Consider the following 17,899-nt stretch of genomic DNA (forward strand, 5'->3'; position numbering starts at 1 on the left):
CCAATTAGAGAGATATTCATTTACTGTGAAATACCATCTGGCTGCGCAAAGTATTTTCACTTAATTTGTGGCTTATTAAAGATTTCGGACAACGAAAACTTATTGAAAATCACTTTGTTTACTTTTGCTAAGAAATTTAAAAAAAATCAACGAGTTGAAATAACTGAATTCCAAATGTTTTTTTGAAATCATTCCCGGCCACACAAAACAAATAATAATAACCAGTATATAACAACTAACTACCAGCTATCGAAAATTAGCAGCCATTAAACAATGCTTGTGAAGGATTTGAAAATCTGGACTATTCTCAGTTCAACGGTTAACTAATTACTACATTCTTTTGGACCAGTTTACTTTAATTCTAATCGTACAATGTATTTTCAGCTGATTCGTGACCGTTTCAAAGATTTAAAATCGATTGAACTGAGCAAAAATCATTAAAAATTACTTTTTAAGTTTTGCTAAGAAACTTAAATATTTTAAAGAGTTTGAAAAGCTAAATTCCGCATTATTTTCAAGAAATAATCCCCCACACATAACAAATATTAACTAAAAATAATCAGTTATTGATAACTAATAAAGAATACATGTTAAGATTGGTAATACTGATTCTATTAATTCAATCTCAGTTATGATTCCGCTAGGTTTACAAATTCCGTTCATTTTTGCAAAGCTATTTACTTACAAAATAAAGAAAACAGTGAAATTTGCATGTTAATTATAGCCATGAGTTGATTAATTTGAATTTGGCACTAAAAACCAATAGTCACTGGCCGGGATTGGATTCCAAGTCTAGCCACGTGTTCTCGCAAATATCTGTTTGGAAAATTTTCGATAGTCGTGATTATAGGATGTACAGCTAATTTAACGTCACTAGTTATTTCATTATTACTCTCTTTAAGTATGTTAATTAAACATAACCTTTTCCAAAAAGAAGTTTTTTAAAAAAAGGCTAAGAGCTATATTAAACCATAGAAAAGCCGACATAAAGCCGTATAATAAATCAAACTAAAAAGGAATAAAATTACTATCAAGTAGTCAATGAAATCAAAAAAAAAAAAAATACAATGAATAATAAAGTCAAACTTGAAAAAATAGAAATTACAGCAAACAGTAGGGCTAATGCCCACTGAGCCTTCTAAAGGCCAAAGCCAGAGACTTGTAAGGCTGTATTCACTTTAAAAGGAAACGGGCCATTAATAATTTACACATCTTATTCTTAAATTTTTTTTTTCAACAAAAATTGGATTTATTCTAGTATAAAATACTCTTCAAACTTTAAGACAATTTTTAATAGTATATTAATACAGATAATACCTTGACCCAAAAACTCTGGACATATACTTCAAACTTCCCCCAATAGATGTAATGTTTAATCTCCTAAGAAATTCTACCCTCCTCAAATAGCTTGTCCCTCCCAACAAAGGAGTTTCTGCGTATTTAGCTGATCCCAATAAATCCACGATTTAACTAAATAATTTCTGCGTATTTAGCTGATCCCAATAAGTCCACGATTTAACTAAATCATGATCACAGAGGAAAATTTCCAATTGTGAATTTACGATTCCTTCTGAAAGATACAGGCCCACAAATAAATTATAAGCCTTGTTCTTATAAGCTTATTAGGAAAGAAATTACATTGTTTCTAGTTGATGAAACTTCTTAGCAGAAGAGGAGCTTTAATGATACACCAATACAGACAATACTTTGACCAAGAAATTCTGGACATGTACTTCAAACTTCCCCTTATAGACAACTTCATTTGAGTGCATACGTTCTGAATATCTTTTCCACATTCTCGACTTCGAGCTATCTTTGCTCATAATCGATTCAATTCACTGATTTCCGCCGATTCATGAATTTTCCAAGTATCTTGTTTCTGGAATAAGCAGTAGGTGGTAGGGATTTGGGGGATCACTCAAAATCAAGAGAAAAGACTCTAACAATGATCTGAGGAAAAAATTGTCATGAATCTTGGAAAAAAAAGTGGGAAATAGTATTAAGGATTGACAACATCTCTTTTATACATGGAAGACGGCAGAACCTTGAATGGAAAAAGAAAAAATGATTAAAGAAAAGCAGTCAAGATTTGACGTTATTTCAGGTTTGACGTTTTGACAGATTTTAAGATTTGACGTTTTTAGATTTGACGTTTTTGACAGATTTGAAGATTTGACGTTTTTTTTAAATACTTACGGTTTTTAACTAGATACATTTTGTACTGATGTCAACCATGATGGAAACATACACAGGAGGCTTGAAGTCCATGTACCCTTGAAATTTCAAACTGTTTACGATTTCCCTATAATCTCCCACTTATTAAATTTTGTTTGATTCTTTCTCCTCCCCAAAATTGATTCATGAGTGTATGCCGGGACCAAGGCCGTACCCAGAGGGGGGGGAGAGGGGTTTGAACCCCTCCCGAAATGTTTTTTTTACTCATAAATAAGTAACAAAAATGGATATAAACAAATTTTGTATGCTTTTTTGAGTTTTTTTGTGTAACCAACCAACCCCCCCCCCCAAAAAAAAAAATCTTTCAGTAAAACCCCCACCGAAAAAAAATCCTGGGTACGGCCTTGGCCGGGACCCTGAAATATCGTTAAAAAAAACAAATAGTTAGCTTTTCTTCTCGTCTAGGTTCAAAACTCTAATACACTATATATTTCGGTAAGTCAAAAAGCTGAAACAAACATACAAAACATAAATAACAATGATATGGTCCATGTTTATTCACCACAACTGAATTACAACTGAATTACAACTGAATTACAACTGAATTATGGCCATAAACCCTTTCGCGATTTAAATATTTATACACTAGCCTACATGATTTTACTAATTTTTAGTTATTGAATAGCATTTAGGGACGGCTGAACAGACGTGTATAACACACTGTCTAAAATCAAAATACGTTATATATAGGGAATTCTTAAAAAAAATTATTCAATTTAAGATTAAATAAAATTTTGAACTCTAGAGAGGAATTAAATATATGATCATATGTAAAGACATCTTTAGATTTTTTTTTTCCAGGGAATGTCAAATGTTTAAAAAGCAAAAAGTCATTTTTGCACAAAATTTCAAAAAAATATGCCCTCTTGCATATTCTTTTGCTTTCGAATTCTTCTTATTTTAAATACCTAATGCTCTCTTTATTTAGTTGTAGGGGCGCAGAGACTAAAGAGAATGATTTAAAATTAGGAAAATATGCTCGTATTCTAACATTGGTGTTCACAGTTTTTTTAATTGACCTTAGACAAAAAAGTGAGTAAAATATTAGGAACTTCGAAGTCTAAAATATATCTCAAAGAGATAATATTTTTTTTATTTTTTACTTTTCAAGAACTAATAAGGAAATTGGAAGCCATAAAGAAATGACGAGAAATTACATTTTTTTTTTTTTAGATTCACGAAGGAAAAAAAAGAAGGCTGCCAGTCTTAAATTTAGTCCTTAATTAACTTGATTGTAGAAAACTGATGGTTTTGACCCCCTCAGTGATGCCACTATGGTTTCCTTAGTATTAATAATTTATTTGTAGAACAGAACCAAGGGTTTCCCTTTAAACTTCAATCTCATAAAGTGTATCTTTAAATTAATAAATCTCTTTAAAACTTTAAATTTTGTATAACTAAATGGCTTTCGCTAAGTTGAAAAGCTGCTGTCCTACAACATAGGATCCATGCGATTGAAATTTCAGAATTTGATCAACAGCCAAATTAGGGACAGGGAAGGGGTTTTAAGATCGTATCTCATCCTCTCTCGTACTTAAAAGACTTGAATATTCTGCTTTAGCTTGAAAAACATTTATTTTTCAATTTGGTTCAGTGTCTACTTTGCATACAATGCATTAGGTCTCACAAGTAGGAGTGGAGCAAAGATAGGAGTATGAAAACACCTTCCTAGACCTTAATTTGTGCGATAAGTTAGTTTTGAAAGTCTTATTCATCCAACCCAAAACGGTAAAGACCCGTATGAAAGAAATTATCTAAAGGAGGATGGGTTGGGCTCAAGGTCATATTCAGAATTGTTTTTCTGGAAGGGGGGGGGGGATGCAAACAATTTTTTGGGGAGGTTTCGCAATAAAACTTTAAAAAACGCAATAAAGATTTGTTTATATTCATTTTCGTTACGGTTTTATGAGTCGGAAAAACATTTCGGGGGAGGGAGGATTCAAAACCCCCAGCCCCATCCCCTTGGATACGACCTTGGTTGGGTGCAAAATTTTGAAAAATCTTACTAGGTCTGTATTTTGGCACAGCGTCTGTTTCTAAAACATTTTTCTGAGATAGTGAAAAGTCACCATTCGCCCAGTTTACCTTTATTTTTTACCCTGGCTTGACCCCACTCCTTTACTATTATTATTTTCTTTTTAGGCGGGCATCCATACCAGATGAAAAGGTTATAAAAAGAGCAATTGATTAGTTTTGTTTGTTTTGATGGTGAAGATCAACTATAGGCCTACTTATATTTCAACACACCAAAAATATTTTGGCTAGCAATAAAAATTTGCTCACATAATTAACTTTTGCTCATTGATTTGAGTGACTACTACAGCTTGAATAAAACAGTATATATCTGGATTCTACACGCAGTTAAATAATATTTTTTTTTTTTTTAACTGAAGGTAATGAGTGACATTAATACTTAAAACGAACAGAAATTATTCCGTATGTGAAAGGGGCTGTCCTCTCCTCAACGCCTCGCTCTTTACGCTAAAGTTTTTTATCGTTTAAAAAAATAGAGTAGTGAGAAAGAGTCACTCTTTAGCGTAAAGAGCGAGGCGTTGAGGAGAGGACAGCCCCTTTCACATACGGAATAATTTCTGTTCGTTTTAAGTTTTAATGTCACTCCTTACTTTCAGTTAAAAAAACTTTTTTTTCATTTAATTTTTGAAAGTTTTCGGATTAATACAGTTTTTGATTTTGGCTCACCATACATGAATAATTAAAACAAAATTTACTTAGTAATTTTACTTTTATTTGGTTAAATGGTTTTCTCGAAAGTTGTTTAATTTTATTTACGAACGTTTTTACTAGTAATAAATATACGTAACTTACGAATTAACTTACGTACTAACTTCTATATTCATACATTTTAATACGTATATTAGGGTGTTCGCCCCCTAGTCAATAACTCGCTCTTTACGCTAAAGTTCGAATTTTGTTCTAATTCTTTAAAAATGACCCCTTAACCACAAAGGCCGTTAATTAGAATAAATAGCTCTTATGAAAGTACTAAAAAATCTTTGGCTTAAATAGCAAGGTATTGACTAGGGGGCGAAACCAATCATATACGTAATAATTTCTATTCCTTTTAAGTTTTGATGTTGCTCCTTACTTTCAGTTGAATAACTTGTTTTTTTTATTTAATTTCTGATCGTTTTTTTTTTAAATAATGATGGAAAATCCGGCGCTCCCTTCATAGCAATGTACCTTCCCCGAAGAAAACTTCCTCCATGAAAATATCCTCCCACATAGCCCCCCGACCCACCCCCACCCCCGACTACCAGAAAAAATCCCCCTGAAAACGTCTGTATACTTCCCAATAATCAATACTACATGTAAACATTGGGTAAAGCTCATAAATTTCAGCCCTCCCCCCGAGGACTTTGGGGGATTGAGTCATCCTAAAAGACATAGTTATTATATTTCGACCATGTTGATCAAAATGGCTATCTCAAAATTTTGATCGGGTGACCTTGGGGAAAAAAGAGCATGGGAGGGGGCTTAGTTGCCCTCCATTTTTTTGGTCATTTAAAAAGAGCACTAGAACTTTTAATTTCCGTTATAATGAGCCCTCTCACGATATTCTAGGACCATTGGGTCGATAGGATCACCCCTGAAAAAAAAACGAAAAAAAAATAAACAAAACAACAAATAAACACGCATCTGTGATCTTCTTCTGGCAAAAACTACAAAATTCCGCATTTTTGCAGATAGGAGCTTGAAACCTCTACAGTAGGGTTATCTGATACGCTGAATCTGATGATGTAATTTTCATCGAGGTTCTATCACTTTTAGGAGGTGTTTCCACCTTTTTTCGAAAATCAGGTGAATTTTTTCAGGTGCGTAACTTTTGATGGGTAGAACTAAACTTGATGAAACTTATATATTTGAAATCAGCATTAAAATCTGCTTCTTGTGATGTATCTATTGGTATCAAAATTCCCTTTTTTAGAGTTTCGGTTACCATTGAGTCGGGTCGCTCCTTACTTACAGTTCGTAACCACGAACTGTTTGATAAAGTTGCATACACAACAAAAGTATGCAACCCAAACCTTCCAATGGCTTATAACTTTTTGCCGGAGCATCATTCAAAAATAAATTATGTTCAAAATACGCTTCATCTTTTTTAAATGTTGAATCCAAATAATTGTAGAAATCAAAGTTGTGAATTGGATTTATGAATTTGGTAAATGTAAAAGCCTTTTTGAAATAAAATTGGCTCCTCTGAGCCCCCACCACGGAAGTTTTGCTAAAGATGGGAGTCCTAGAAATTAAATGACATAGGAATGTAGCATTTATTCAGGATCAAAATATTCAAGCAAATCTTTTTTTTACAGAACTTCGAAACTGGATTCTTATTATTTACACTAATGTTAATTCATCAACATTTCTGTCTAAAGCTCTAAACTTATTTCCATTACAGAAACGCTTTAATTCTCTTCTGACTTTTAAAAGTAGAAAAACCACTTCTAAGAGTCGCTCCTTGCATTGTTCACTCAAGCATGAGTCTTGATTTCAAGATGAATGGTTTGGAAGTAATATGACATCCCAAGGATATAGCCTTATCGCCTAAGTTGCTCACGGATGGATTGACTGGCTTGGGAGACTTCCATTGAACAAGGGCAAACACTATTATTGCCCTTAAAGGCAGGATATCTCAATTAGTGTGTCGTTTAGATATATTGCTAATGTACGTGACAACAGTATAGGAGTCTGCTGTTAAAATTAATGCTGAAAATGTTCCATTTGTTAAACTTCTTTTGCATTTTCAAAACAAGAATATATTTTTATTGCAAAAAAGGTTTTCATGGCATACTGGAGATTGACAGCAGGGCAAGGATTGTTTTATGACAATTTTAAATGGTTCAGGCCACTAGAAAGTTAGGGTCTGGTATACTATTAGTCAACCATCAACCTAAGTTTTCTTTCAAGAAGTGTTTTTGACCTTCCTTTGAAAGGAGTTAATAGAAGGGTATAAGGGATTGCCTTCCTTAGGAGAATATTCCAAATATAAGTGCATTACTTTACAAAGCCAATCTCAAAGTACTCTGTGAGTGGAGTCACTATGCCCAAATTGTATGGGGGTTTTCTGGACAGCCCCCCCCCCAAAGAAAATGCCTCCAAAAAAAATTGCATCTAACGAAAATTAGCGATTGGTGTTTCGTGCTAAAATTCGTGCATTTCTGAGTCAGGGAGACTTTGGGGAGCCTAATTTTCTTTTGTGGAAATCTGGTATAGCCCCAAAAATTCAAGAACAGTGTCAGCATTGACTCTATGCGGCATATCTCCTTTTGTATGTAATTCCTCTTTATCGGGGTTCTGTGTTTGGCAAACGGCCGTTCACGCAAAAATTATAAGAATTTTAAAAAATAGCTTGAAGTCCAACGAAATTGCTTTTACAAACAGTTTTGAAAATCGCTTTAGCTTCCTATTTATTATCGCAAGGTACATTCCAAACCACTATATTTTTCTCATTCATTCTATACTCGCAATGCATTAACCGATTTTTCATTTAGGCAGCGCTATTAAGCTGTCTATTATTTAAGTCGATTCAAACGAATTGAGTAGTTTTTGTCATAAATGGATTTACTCTGTTAAATAACATTGGTGCCCCAGTTAATCTCCTACTTAATTGTTGTAAAGGCTCCTGATCAGTATTGCATCCAGGGCCGGATATCAAGCTTTGACGCTTCTAGGCCCAAGTGTTTTCGCCGCTCGGTTTTTGGGAGATTTTCTTGGAAACCACCGAAAATTCAAGGATAGTGGAAGCACTGAACAGAACGCAACTGATGAGTCAAAAGTACGAAAGAGAGAGATGATACCGATCTCTCAGCTTCCATTCTTGGGAGACATCTGACAGTTTATAAGTGGCCACGTAATTCCTGTATTGCTTTTAATCTCTTTTCTGTGAAAAGGCAGCGCGGTGGTGGAGTGCACATGGCTTTTTGACGACAAATACCGTCGCTCCAGTTTTTGTTAAGGAAAAATCACTCAGTAATAATTTATCTTGCCCCGTGGCACTGTGCGCCCCAAGGCCCGAGCCTAGTGGGCCAATTGTTAAATCCTGTCCTGGTTGTATTTCACCCTTGAGACCTTGTTTTAGATCCTCTAAAGTGATGCCAATAGGGTTTTATAAACCCCTGCAAAAAGCAGGCATGTATATTCGGCAATATGCCTATTGCCCGAATTTTTTGCCTATTAACCGAACCCCTCTTTTTATTGAAAACAAGTTGCTATGATCTATCTTTTGAATTTTGCAAGCTTTATTTTAATTCTCTATGAAACTTTTGTGCTTCTATTCTATGGACAGTTTTATTTGTTTGTATCATAGGCGTGTTTGTATCAAAGAACGATGTGGGCGCAATATGTTTTTATTTTTCTCCATACCCGGGCACTTCATATCGAAGGAGTTGTCGTAGAAACTTTGAAAGGGCTCATTCGATTGGAAATTGGAGTGGCTAGTGCCCTTTTTAATAGTCAAAAGTGATTTGAGGGCAACTAGCCCCCCCCTACGCCCATCATTCCCCCAAAAACATCCAATCAAAATTTTGAGATAGCCATTTTGTTCAGCGTAGTTGATTTCCAGATAGAAAATATATTTTTGAGGAGGACAATCCCCCAGATTTCTCAGGGTAAGGTTTTTACGTTATGCCCTGAAGGCATATAAGAACGATGTTGGCACATTGTACAACTTATTATTTTTTTCCTTTAGAGCAGGGCACTTCATATGAAAGGGGTCGTCGTAGAAACTTCAAAAGGGGCTCATTCGATTGGAAATTGAGAGTTCTAGTGTCCTTTTTAATAGTTGAAAGTGATTGAAGGGCAACTACCCCCCCATGCCCATCATTCTCACAAACACATCCAATCAAAATTTTAAGATAGCCATTTTGTTCAGCGTAATTGATTTCCAAATAGAAAATATGTTTTTGAGTAGGACACTCCCCCGCAACCCTCAGTGCAAGGGTTTTAAGTTATGCCCTGGGGGCATATAAGGTTTTTATAGAAGGCGTTGTCGTAGAAGCTTAAAAAAAAGGCTCATTCGATTGATAATTCAAAGGACCAGTGCCATTTTTAATAGTCAAAAGTGATTGGAGGGCAACTAGCCCCCCCCTCCGAGGCCCATTATTCCCCCAAACACATCCAATCAAAATTTTGAGATAGCCATTTCGTTCAGCGTCGTGGATTTCCAGATAGAAAATATGTTTTAGAGGAGGACACTCCCCCACAACCCTCAGGGCCATGGGTGGAGGGGGGGGGGGGGGGGCATATGCCCCCCTAGACCTTCAAATTTACATTAGATATGGCTGAAAAATCAGATGGTTGGAAAAGAAGTTGATAGAAGGCCCTCCATCACACTATCGACTGCCCGCCCCTAGACAATATTCTGCCTACGCCCATGCTCAGGGCAAGGGTTTTAAGTTATGCCCTGGGGGCATATAAGGTTTTTATAGAAGGCGTTGTCGTAGAAACTTCAAAAAAGGCTCATTCGATTGGAAATTCAAAAGGCTAGTAGTAGTCGAAAGTGATTGGATGGCAACTAGCCCCCCCTCCCGCCACGCCCAGCATTCCCCCAAACATCCAAAAAAAATTTTAAGATAGCCATTTTGTTCAGCGTAGTTGATTTCCGCATAGAGAATATCTTTTTGAGGAGGACACTCCCCCACCGCCCTCAGGGCAAAGGATTTAAGTTATGCCCTGGGGGCATATAAGATATTTATAGAAAACGTTGTCGTAGAGACTTAAAAAAATGCTGATTCGATTGAAAATTCAAAGGGCAACTGCCATTTTTAATAGTCGAAAGTGACTGCAGGGCAACTAGCCCCCCCCCTCACGCCACTCATTCCACCGAACAAATTCAATAAAAATTGTGAGATAGCCATTTTGTTCAGCGTAGTTGATTTCCAGATAGAAAATATGTTTTTGAGGAGGACACTCCCCCTCAACACTCAGGGCCATGGGCGGAGGGAAGGGGATGGGGGTTCAGGGGGGCATATGCCCCGTAGACCTTCAAATTTACATTAAATATGGCTGAAAAAGAAGATGGTTGGAAAAGCAGTTGATAGAAGGCCCTCCATCACACTATCGACTGCCCCCCCCCTCGACCATATGCTGCCGACGCCCATGCTCAGGGCAAGGGTTTTAAGTTATGCCCTGGGGGCATATCAGGTTTTTTATAGAAGGCGTTGTCGTAGAAACTTCATAAAAGGCTCATTAGATTGGAAATTCAAAAAGCTAGTAATAGTTGAAAGTGATTGGATGGCAACTGGCCCCCCCACGCCCATCATTCCCCACAACATCCAATAAAAATTTTAAGATAGCCATTTTGTTCAGAGTAGTTGATTTCCACATAGAAAATATCTTTTTGAGAAGAACACCCCCCCACAGCCCTCCGGGCAAAGGTTTCAAGTTATGCCCTGGGGGCTTGTAAGGTTTTTAAAGAAAGTGTTGTCGCAGAAACTTCAAAAAAGCTCATTCGATTGGAAATTCAAAGGGCTAGTGCCCTTTTTAATAGTCAAAAGTGATTGGAGGGCAACAAGCCCCCCCCCTCCACGCCCATCATTCCCCCAAACACATCCAATAAAAATTGTGAGATAGCCATTTTGTTCAGCGTAGTTGATTTCCAGATAGAAAATATGTTTTGAGGATAATAACCCCCCCCCAGAGCCCTTAGGGCAAGGGTTATAAGTTATACCCTGGGGGCATATAAGGTTTTTATTGAAATCTTTGTCGTAGAAACCTGAAAAAGGACTCATTCGTTTTGAAATTCAAAGGGCTAGTACCCTTTTTAATAGTCGAAAGTGATTTAAAGGCAACTAATCCCCCTCTCACGCCCTCCTTTTCCCCAAACACATCCAATCAATATTTTTAGATAGCCAATTTATTCAACATAGTTGAAAGATTTTTAAATTAGGTCTTTAAGGATGACAACCCCTCCCCCCACACCCCTTAGGACAAGGACTTTAAGTTATGCCCTGGGGGCAAATACGGTTCTTATTGAAAGAGTTGTCGTAGAAACTTCAAAAGGGCTCATTCAATTGGTGATTGAAAGGGCTAGTGCCTTTTTTAATAGTTCAAAGTGATTGGATAGCAACTAACGCCCCTCTAACGTCCACCATTTTCCCAAACACATCAAATCAAAATTTTGAGACATCCATTTTGTTCAACCCAGTTGAACTTTCTGGAAATCAGGTCTTTAGGATGATAACCCCCTCAGAGCCCTCACTGCAATGGTTGTAAGTTATGCCCTGGGGGCATATAAGGTTTATATAGAAAGTTGTTGTATAAATCATAGGCAGCGCGATCCGCTGCCTAAGTAAAGAACGGGGACACTCGAGAACGAGACAAGAAACGGGAACTAAGTAAAGAGGAGGACAATTCCCCACAAAATCAGGGAAAGGATTTTAAGTTATGCCCTGGGGGAATATAAGGACGATGTTGGCACAATGTATTATTTATTAATTTTTTCCTTTAGAGCAGGGCACTTTGTATCAAAGAAGTTGTCATAGAAACTTCGAAAAGGACTCATTCAATTGGAAATTGGAATGGCTTGTGCCCTTTTTAATAGTCAAAAGTGATTGGAAGGCAACTAACACCCCTTCCACGCCCACCATTTCCCCAAACACCTCGAATAATGAGATAGCCATTTTGTTCCACAAAGTTCTTAGTTCAGGAAAAATCCACGCCCACCATTTCCCGAAACACATCCAATCAAAATTTTGAGATAGCCATTTCGTTCAGCGTCGTTGATTTCCAGATAGAAAATATGTTTTAGAGGAGGACACTCCCCCACAACCCTCAGGGCCATGGGCTGAGGGGGGGGGGGGGAGGGGCATATGCCCCCCTAGACCTTCAAATTTACATTAGATATGGCTGAAAAAGCAGATGGTTGGAAAAGAAGTTGATAGAAGGCCCTCCATCACACTATCGACTGCCCGCCCCTAGACAATATTCTGCCTACGCCCATGCTCAGGGCAAGGGTTTTAAGTTATGCCCTGGGGGCATATAAGGTTTTTATAGAAGGCGTTGTCGTAGAAACTTCAAAAAAGGCTCATTCGATTGGAAATTCAAAAGGCTAGTAGTAGTCGAAAGTGATTGGATGGCAACTAGCCCCCCCGCCCACCCCGCCCATCCTTCCCCCCAACATCCCATAAAAATTTTAAGATAGCCATTTTTTTCAGCGTAGTTGATTTCCGCATAGAGAATATCTTTTTGAGGAGGACACTCCCCCACAGCCCTCCGGGCAAAGGATTTAAGTTATGCCCTGGGGGCATATAAGGTTTTTAAAGAAGGCGTTGTCGTAGAAACTTCAAAAAAGCTCATTTGATTGGAAATTCAAAGGGCTAGTGCTATTTTTAATAGTCAAAAGTGATTGGGGGGAACCTAGCCCCCCCCCCTCACGCCCATTATTCCCCCAAACACATTCAGTCAAAATTTTTAGATAGCCATTTTGTTCAGCGTAGTTGATTTCCAGATAGAAAATATGTTTTTGAGGAGGACACTCCCCCACAACCCTCAGGACCATGGGCGGAGGGAAGGGGATGGGGGTTCAGGGGGGCATATGCCCCGTAGACCTTCAAATTTACATTAAATATGGCTGAAAAAGAAGATGGTTGGAAAAGCAGTTGAAAGAAGGCCCTCCATCACACTATCGACTGCCCCCCCCCCCTAGACAATATGCTGCCTACGCCCGTGCTCAGGGCAAGGGTTTTAAGTTATGCCCTGGGGGCATATAAGGTTTTTTATAGAAGGCGTTGTCGTAGAAACTTCATAAAAGGCTCATTCGATTGGAAATTCAAAAAGCTAGTAATAGTTGAAAGTGATTGGATGGCAACTGGCCCCCCCACGCCCATCATTCCCCCTAACATCCAATAAAAATTTTAAGATAGCCATTTTGTTCAGCGTAGTTGATTTCCACATAGAAAATATATTTTTGAGAAGGACACCCCCCCACAGCCCTCCGGGCAAAGGTTTTAAGTTATGCCCTGGGGGCTTATAAGGTTTTTAAAGAAAGTGTTGTCGTAGAAACTTCAAAAAAGCTCATTTGATTGGAAATTCAAAGGGCTAGTGTCCTTTTCAATAGTCAAAAGGGTTTGGTGGGAAACTCGCCCCCCCCCCCCCCTCTACGCCCATCATTTCCCCAATCACATCCAATAAAAATTGTGAGATAGCCATTTTGTTCAGCGTAGTTGATTTCCAGATAAAAATTATGTTTTTGAGGACAGTCCCCCACAGCCCTTAGGGCAAGGGTTGTAAGTCATGCCCTGGGGGCATACAAGGTTTTTATTGAAATCTTTGTCGTAGAAACCTGAAAAAGGACTCATTCGTTTTGAAATTCGAAGGGCTAGTACCCTTTTTAATAGTCGAAAGTGATTTAAGGGCAACTAATCCCCCTCTCACGCCCTCCTTTTCCCCAAACACATCCAATCAATATTTTTAGATAGCCAATTTATTCAACATAGTTGAAAGATTTTTAAATTAGGTCTTTAAGGATGACAACCCCTCCCCCCAGAGCCCCCGGTACAAGGGATGTAAATTATACCCTGGGGGCAAATAAAGTTTCTGTTGAAAGCGTTGTCGGAGACACTTCAAAAAGGCACATTCAATTGGAAATTGAAAGGGCTAGTGCCTTTTTTAATAGTTCAAAGTGATTGGATAGCAACTAACGCCCCTCTAACGTCCACCATTTTCCCAAACACATCAAATCAAAATTTTGAGACATCCATTTTGTTCAACGCAGTTGAACTTTCTGGAAATCAGGTCTTTAGGATGATAACCCCCTCAGAGCCCTCACTGCAAGGGTTGTAAGTTATGCCCTGGGGGCATCCAAGGTCTATATAGAAAGTTTGTTGTATAAATCATAAGCAGCGCGATCGCGCTGCCTAAGTAAAGAACGGGGACACTCGAGAACAAGACAAGAAACGGGAACTAAGTAAAGAGGAGGACAATTCCCCACAAAATCAGGGAAAGGATTTTAAGTTATGCCCTGGGGGAATATAAGAACGATGTTGGCACAATGTATTATTTATTAATTTTTTCCTTTAGAGCAGGGCACTTTGTATCAAAGAAGTTGTCGTAGAAACTTGGAAAAGGTCTCATTCAATTGAAAATTGGAGTGGCTTGTGCAGTTTTTAATAGTCAAAAGTGATTGGAAGGCGACTAACACCCCTTCCACGCCCACCATTTCCCCAAACACCTCGAATAATGAGATAGCCATTTTGTTCCACAAAGTTCTTAGTTCAGGAAAAATCCACGCCCACCATTTCCCGAAACACATCCAATCAAAATTTTGAGATAGCCATTTAGTTCAGCGTAGTCGATTTCCAGATAGAAATTATGTTTTTGAGGACAGTCCCCCACAGCCCTTGGGGCAAGGGTTGTAAGTTATGTCCTGGGGGTATATAACGTTTTTATAGAAGGCGTTGTCTTAGAAACTTCAAAAAAGGCTCATTCGAATGGAAATTCAAAGTGCTAGTGCCCTTTTTAATAGTCGAAAGTGATTAGAGGGCAACTAATCCGCCTCTCACGCCCACCTTTTCCCCAGACACATCTAATCAAAACTTTGAGATACCCATTTTATTTAACGTAAATTTAAGTTCTGGAAATTAGGTCTTTTAGGATGACACCCCCCCCCCACATCCCTCAGGGAAAAGGCTGTAAATTATGCCCAGGGGGCATATAAGGTTTATATAACACATTGTCGTAGAAACTTCAAAAAGGGCTCATTCGATTGGAAATTGAAATAACTAGTGCCCTTTTTAATAGTCGAAAATGATTGGAAGACAACTAACACCCCTTCCACGCCCACCATTTCCCCAAACACCTCGAATAAAGATTTTGAGATAGCCATTTTGTTCTACGCAGTTCTTAGTTCAGGAAATTATACCTTCGAGCAGGACACTCCCCCCACAGTCTTTAGGGCGAGGGTTATAAATTAGTCCCTGGAGGCATATAAGGTTTTTATTGAAATCTTTGTCGTAGAAACTTGAAAAAGAGCTCATTTGATTGAAAATTCAAAGGAATAGTGCCCTTTTTAATGGTTGAAAGTGATTTGAGGGCAATTAACTCCCCTCTCATGCTCACCTTTTCTCCAGACACATCCAATCAATATTTTAGATAGCCATTTGATTCAACGTGGTTGAACGTTCTGGAAATTGGTTCTTTTAGGAAGACACCCCCCCCCCACAGCCCTCAGAGCAAGGGTTGTAAGTTATGCCCTGAGGGCATATAAGGTTTTTATTTAAAGCGTAGAAACTTCAAAAAGGCTCATTCAGCTGGAAATTGAAAGGGCTAGTGCCTTTTTTAATAGTTGAAAGTGATTGGAGAGCGACTAACGCCCCTCTCACACCTACCATTATCCCAAACACATCCAATCAAAATTTTTAGATATCCATTTTGTTCAACGTAGTTCAAAGTTCTTGAAATTAGGTCTTTTAGGATGATAACCCCCTCAGTGCAAGGATTGTAAGTTATGCCCTGGGGGCATATAAAGTTTATATAGAAAGTTGTTATAGAAATTTCAAAAAGGGCTCATTTGATTGAAAATTGAAATTGCCCTTTTTAATAGTCGAAAGTAAGTGGAGAGTAATTGACCCCCCTCTTACGCCCACCATTTCTCCAAAAACATTCAATCAAAGTTTAGAGATAGCCATTTTGTTCAACGTAGCTGAAAGTTCTGGAAATTATATATTTAAGAATGACAAACCCCCCAGAGCCCCAAGGGCAAAGGTTGTAAGTTCTGCCCTGGGGGCATATAAGGTTTTTATGGATAGAGCTGTCGTAAAACTTCAAGGCTCATTCAATTCAAACTTAAGAGGGCTAGTGCCCTTTGTAATAGTCGAAAGTGATTGGAGGATAATTATCCTCCCTCTCACGCCCACCACTCCTCCAAGTACATCCAATGAAAATTTTCATATACCAATTTTGTTCAACGTGGTAGAAATTTCTGGACATTAGGTTTTTGAGAAATACAACCTCTCCCAGCACCCAGGGCAAGAATTATAAGTTATGCCCTAGGAGCATGTAAGATTTTATTGAAATTTTTGTCTTAGAAACTTCAAAAGCGCGCATTTGATTGGAAATTGAAAGGGTTATGGCCATTTTTAATAGTTGAAAGTGATTGGAGAGTGACTAACACCCCTCTCACGCCAACCATTCCCCCATACACATCCAATCAAAATTTTGAGATAGCTATTTTGTTGAACGAAGTTGAAAGTTCTGGAAATTCGGTCTTAGAGGATGACAACCACCCTAACAGACCTTAGGGTAAGGGTTGTAGTTTATGCCCTGGGGGTATATAAGGTGTTTATAGAAAGCGTTGCGTTTCCAAAAGGGCTCATTCGATTCGAAATAGAAGGGCCTAGTGCCCTTTTTAATAGTCAAAAGTGATTTGAAGGCTTGAAATTTTTTGGTAAAGATCGATATGGGTATAATGTATTATTTTTTGTGGTTGTTGTTGTTTAGACCAGGGCACTTCGTATCGAAGGAGTTGTTGTAGGAACTTTGAAAAGGGCTCGTTTAATTGAAAATAGAAAGGGCTGATACCCTTTTTAATAGTCAAAAGTGATTGGAAGGCAACTAATCCCCCGCCCACGTCCACCCGCCCATTTTCCCCTTATGTTCAAAAAATAAATTTTGCCGTAAGATTACATCAGTATTCCCTGTGTTAATTATACTTTCCAATAAGGTATTTCAGCAGTATCCCAAGAACGACTGAGGGTATAATGTTCAAACTTTCGGGGCTATTTCTGCTCTTAAAATTTAACCAAATCAAAATAGCTTATGTATCCAAGCTATCAAAGAAAGTAAACAGTTTTTTTCAGAATGATATTAAGTTTTCCATTTCAGATCAACTAGAGGAGGTATTAAACTAATTTAAGCAGTACTATTTGTGTCCAGATTTTTAAAAGGGTGTATGTTGTTAAAAATTGCTGAAAATTTTTCTCCAGTATACAAATAGCAGGCCAAACTATAAAGTCTTAAAAAACGAAAAGATTTAAAGTATTATTTTCTTTTTCACTAAAAAGACTATGTCAATATAAAACGAAGAGAAATTAATTTAAAATACTTATTCCACAAAATAATTTTTACAAAGAAAAATAAAAATCTCCATTAAACCAAAATTGAGTAATAACAAAACCAAATAGTCAATTGAGCTTGAAACTACCGCATACCAGCTTCGATAAATAAATGAAACCCAAAACGAACAGAAATTACACTAAATAACCGAGTCAAACTCAAAACGAGCAGAAATTAGCATAAGTTGTGCGCAAAACCTCTATGCCTTACCAAGACCAGAACATAATTTGCACTTTACTGAAAAAAATACAAATGAATGTGCATTGTCAGTTTAATATACATATACTAATATTTAGTAATCAATATGTTAATATTATTTGATTTATTAAAGTTGTAAAAGTAAAAAGATTTATATTACATTTTTCTTTATCACAGAAATATAGGAAAGTAATCTCTCTTTTTCTGTTAGTTATCCTAAACCACTAGTCACTTTCTTAACATCCCTTGTATAACTGAAGTCATTGTCAACAAGAAATGTAGATGGGCTGTGCGAGTGAACGAGTTACGCGCCAGTTGAGGTGCTTAGTGATCAAGCTGTTTGAGATTGAATTTTACAGGGCTACATAGATCGGGATGTAGAGCTTTATATGATAGA

General features: G+C 37.6%; 1 protein-coding gene across 2 annotated transcripts in view; it reads right to left on the reverse strand.

The window, feature by feature from the left end:
* Window positions 1-17,899, reverse strand: part of LOC148952821 (protein Skeletor, isoforms B/C-like) — a 258,085-nt gene that overhangs the window by 145,668 nt on the left and 94,518 nt on the right. The window lies entirely within an intron of this gene.

Source organism: Artemia sp. Qi Xiang Cuo, chromosome 4, assembly GCF_049724085.1.
Source record: "Artemia sp. Qi Xiang Cuo chromosome 4, ASM4972408v1, whole genome shotgun sequence".
In the NCBI taxonomy this organism is placed as follows: Eukaryota; Metazoa; Arthropoda; class Branchiopoda; order Anostraca; family Artemiidae; genus Artemia; species Artemia sp. Qi Xiang Cuo.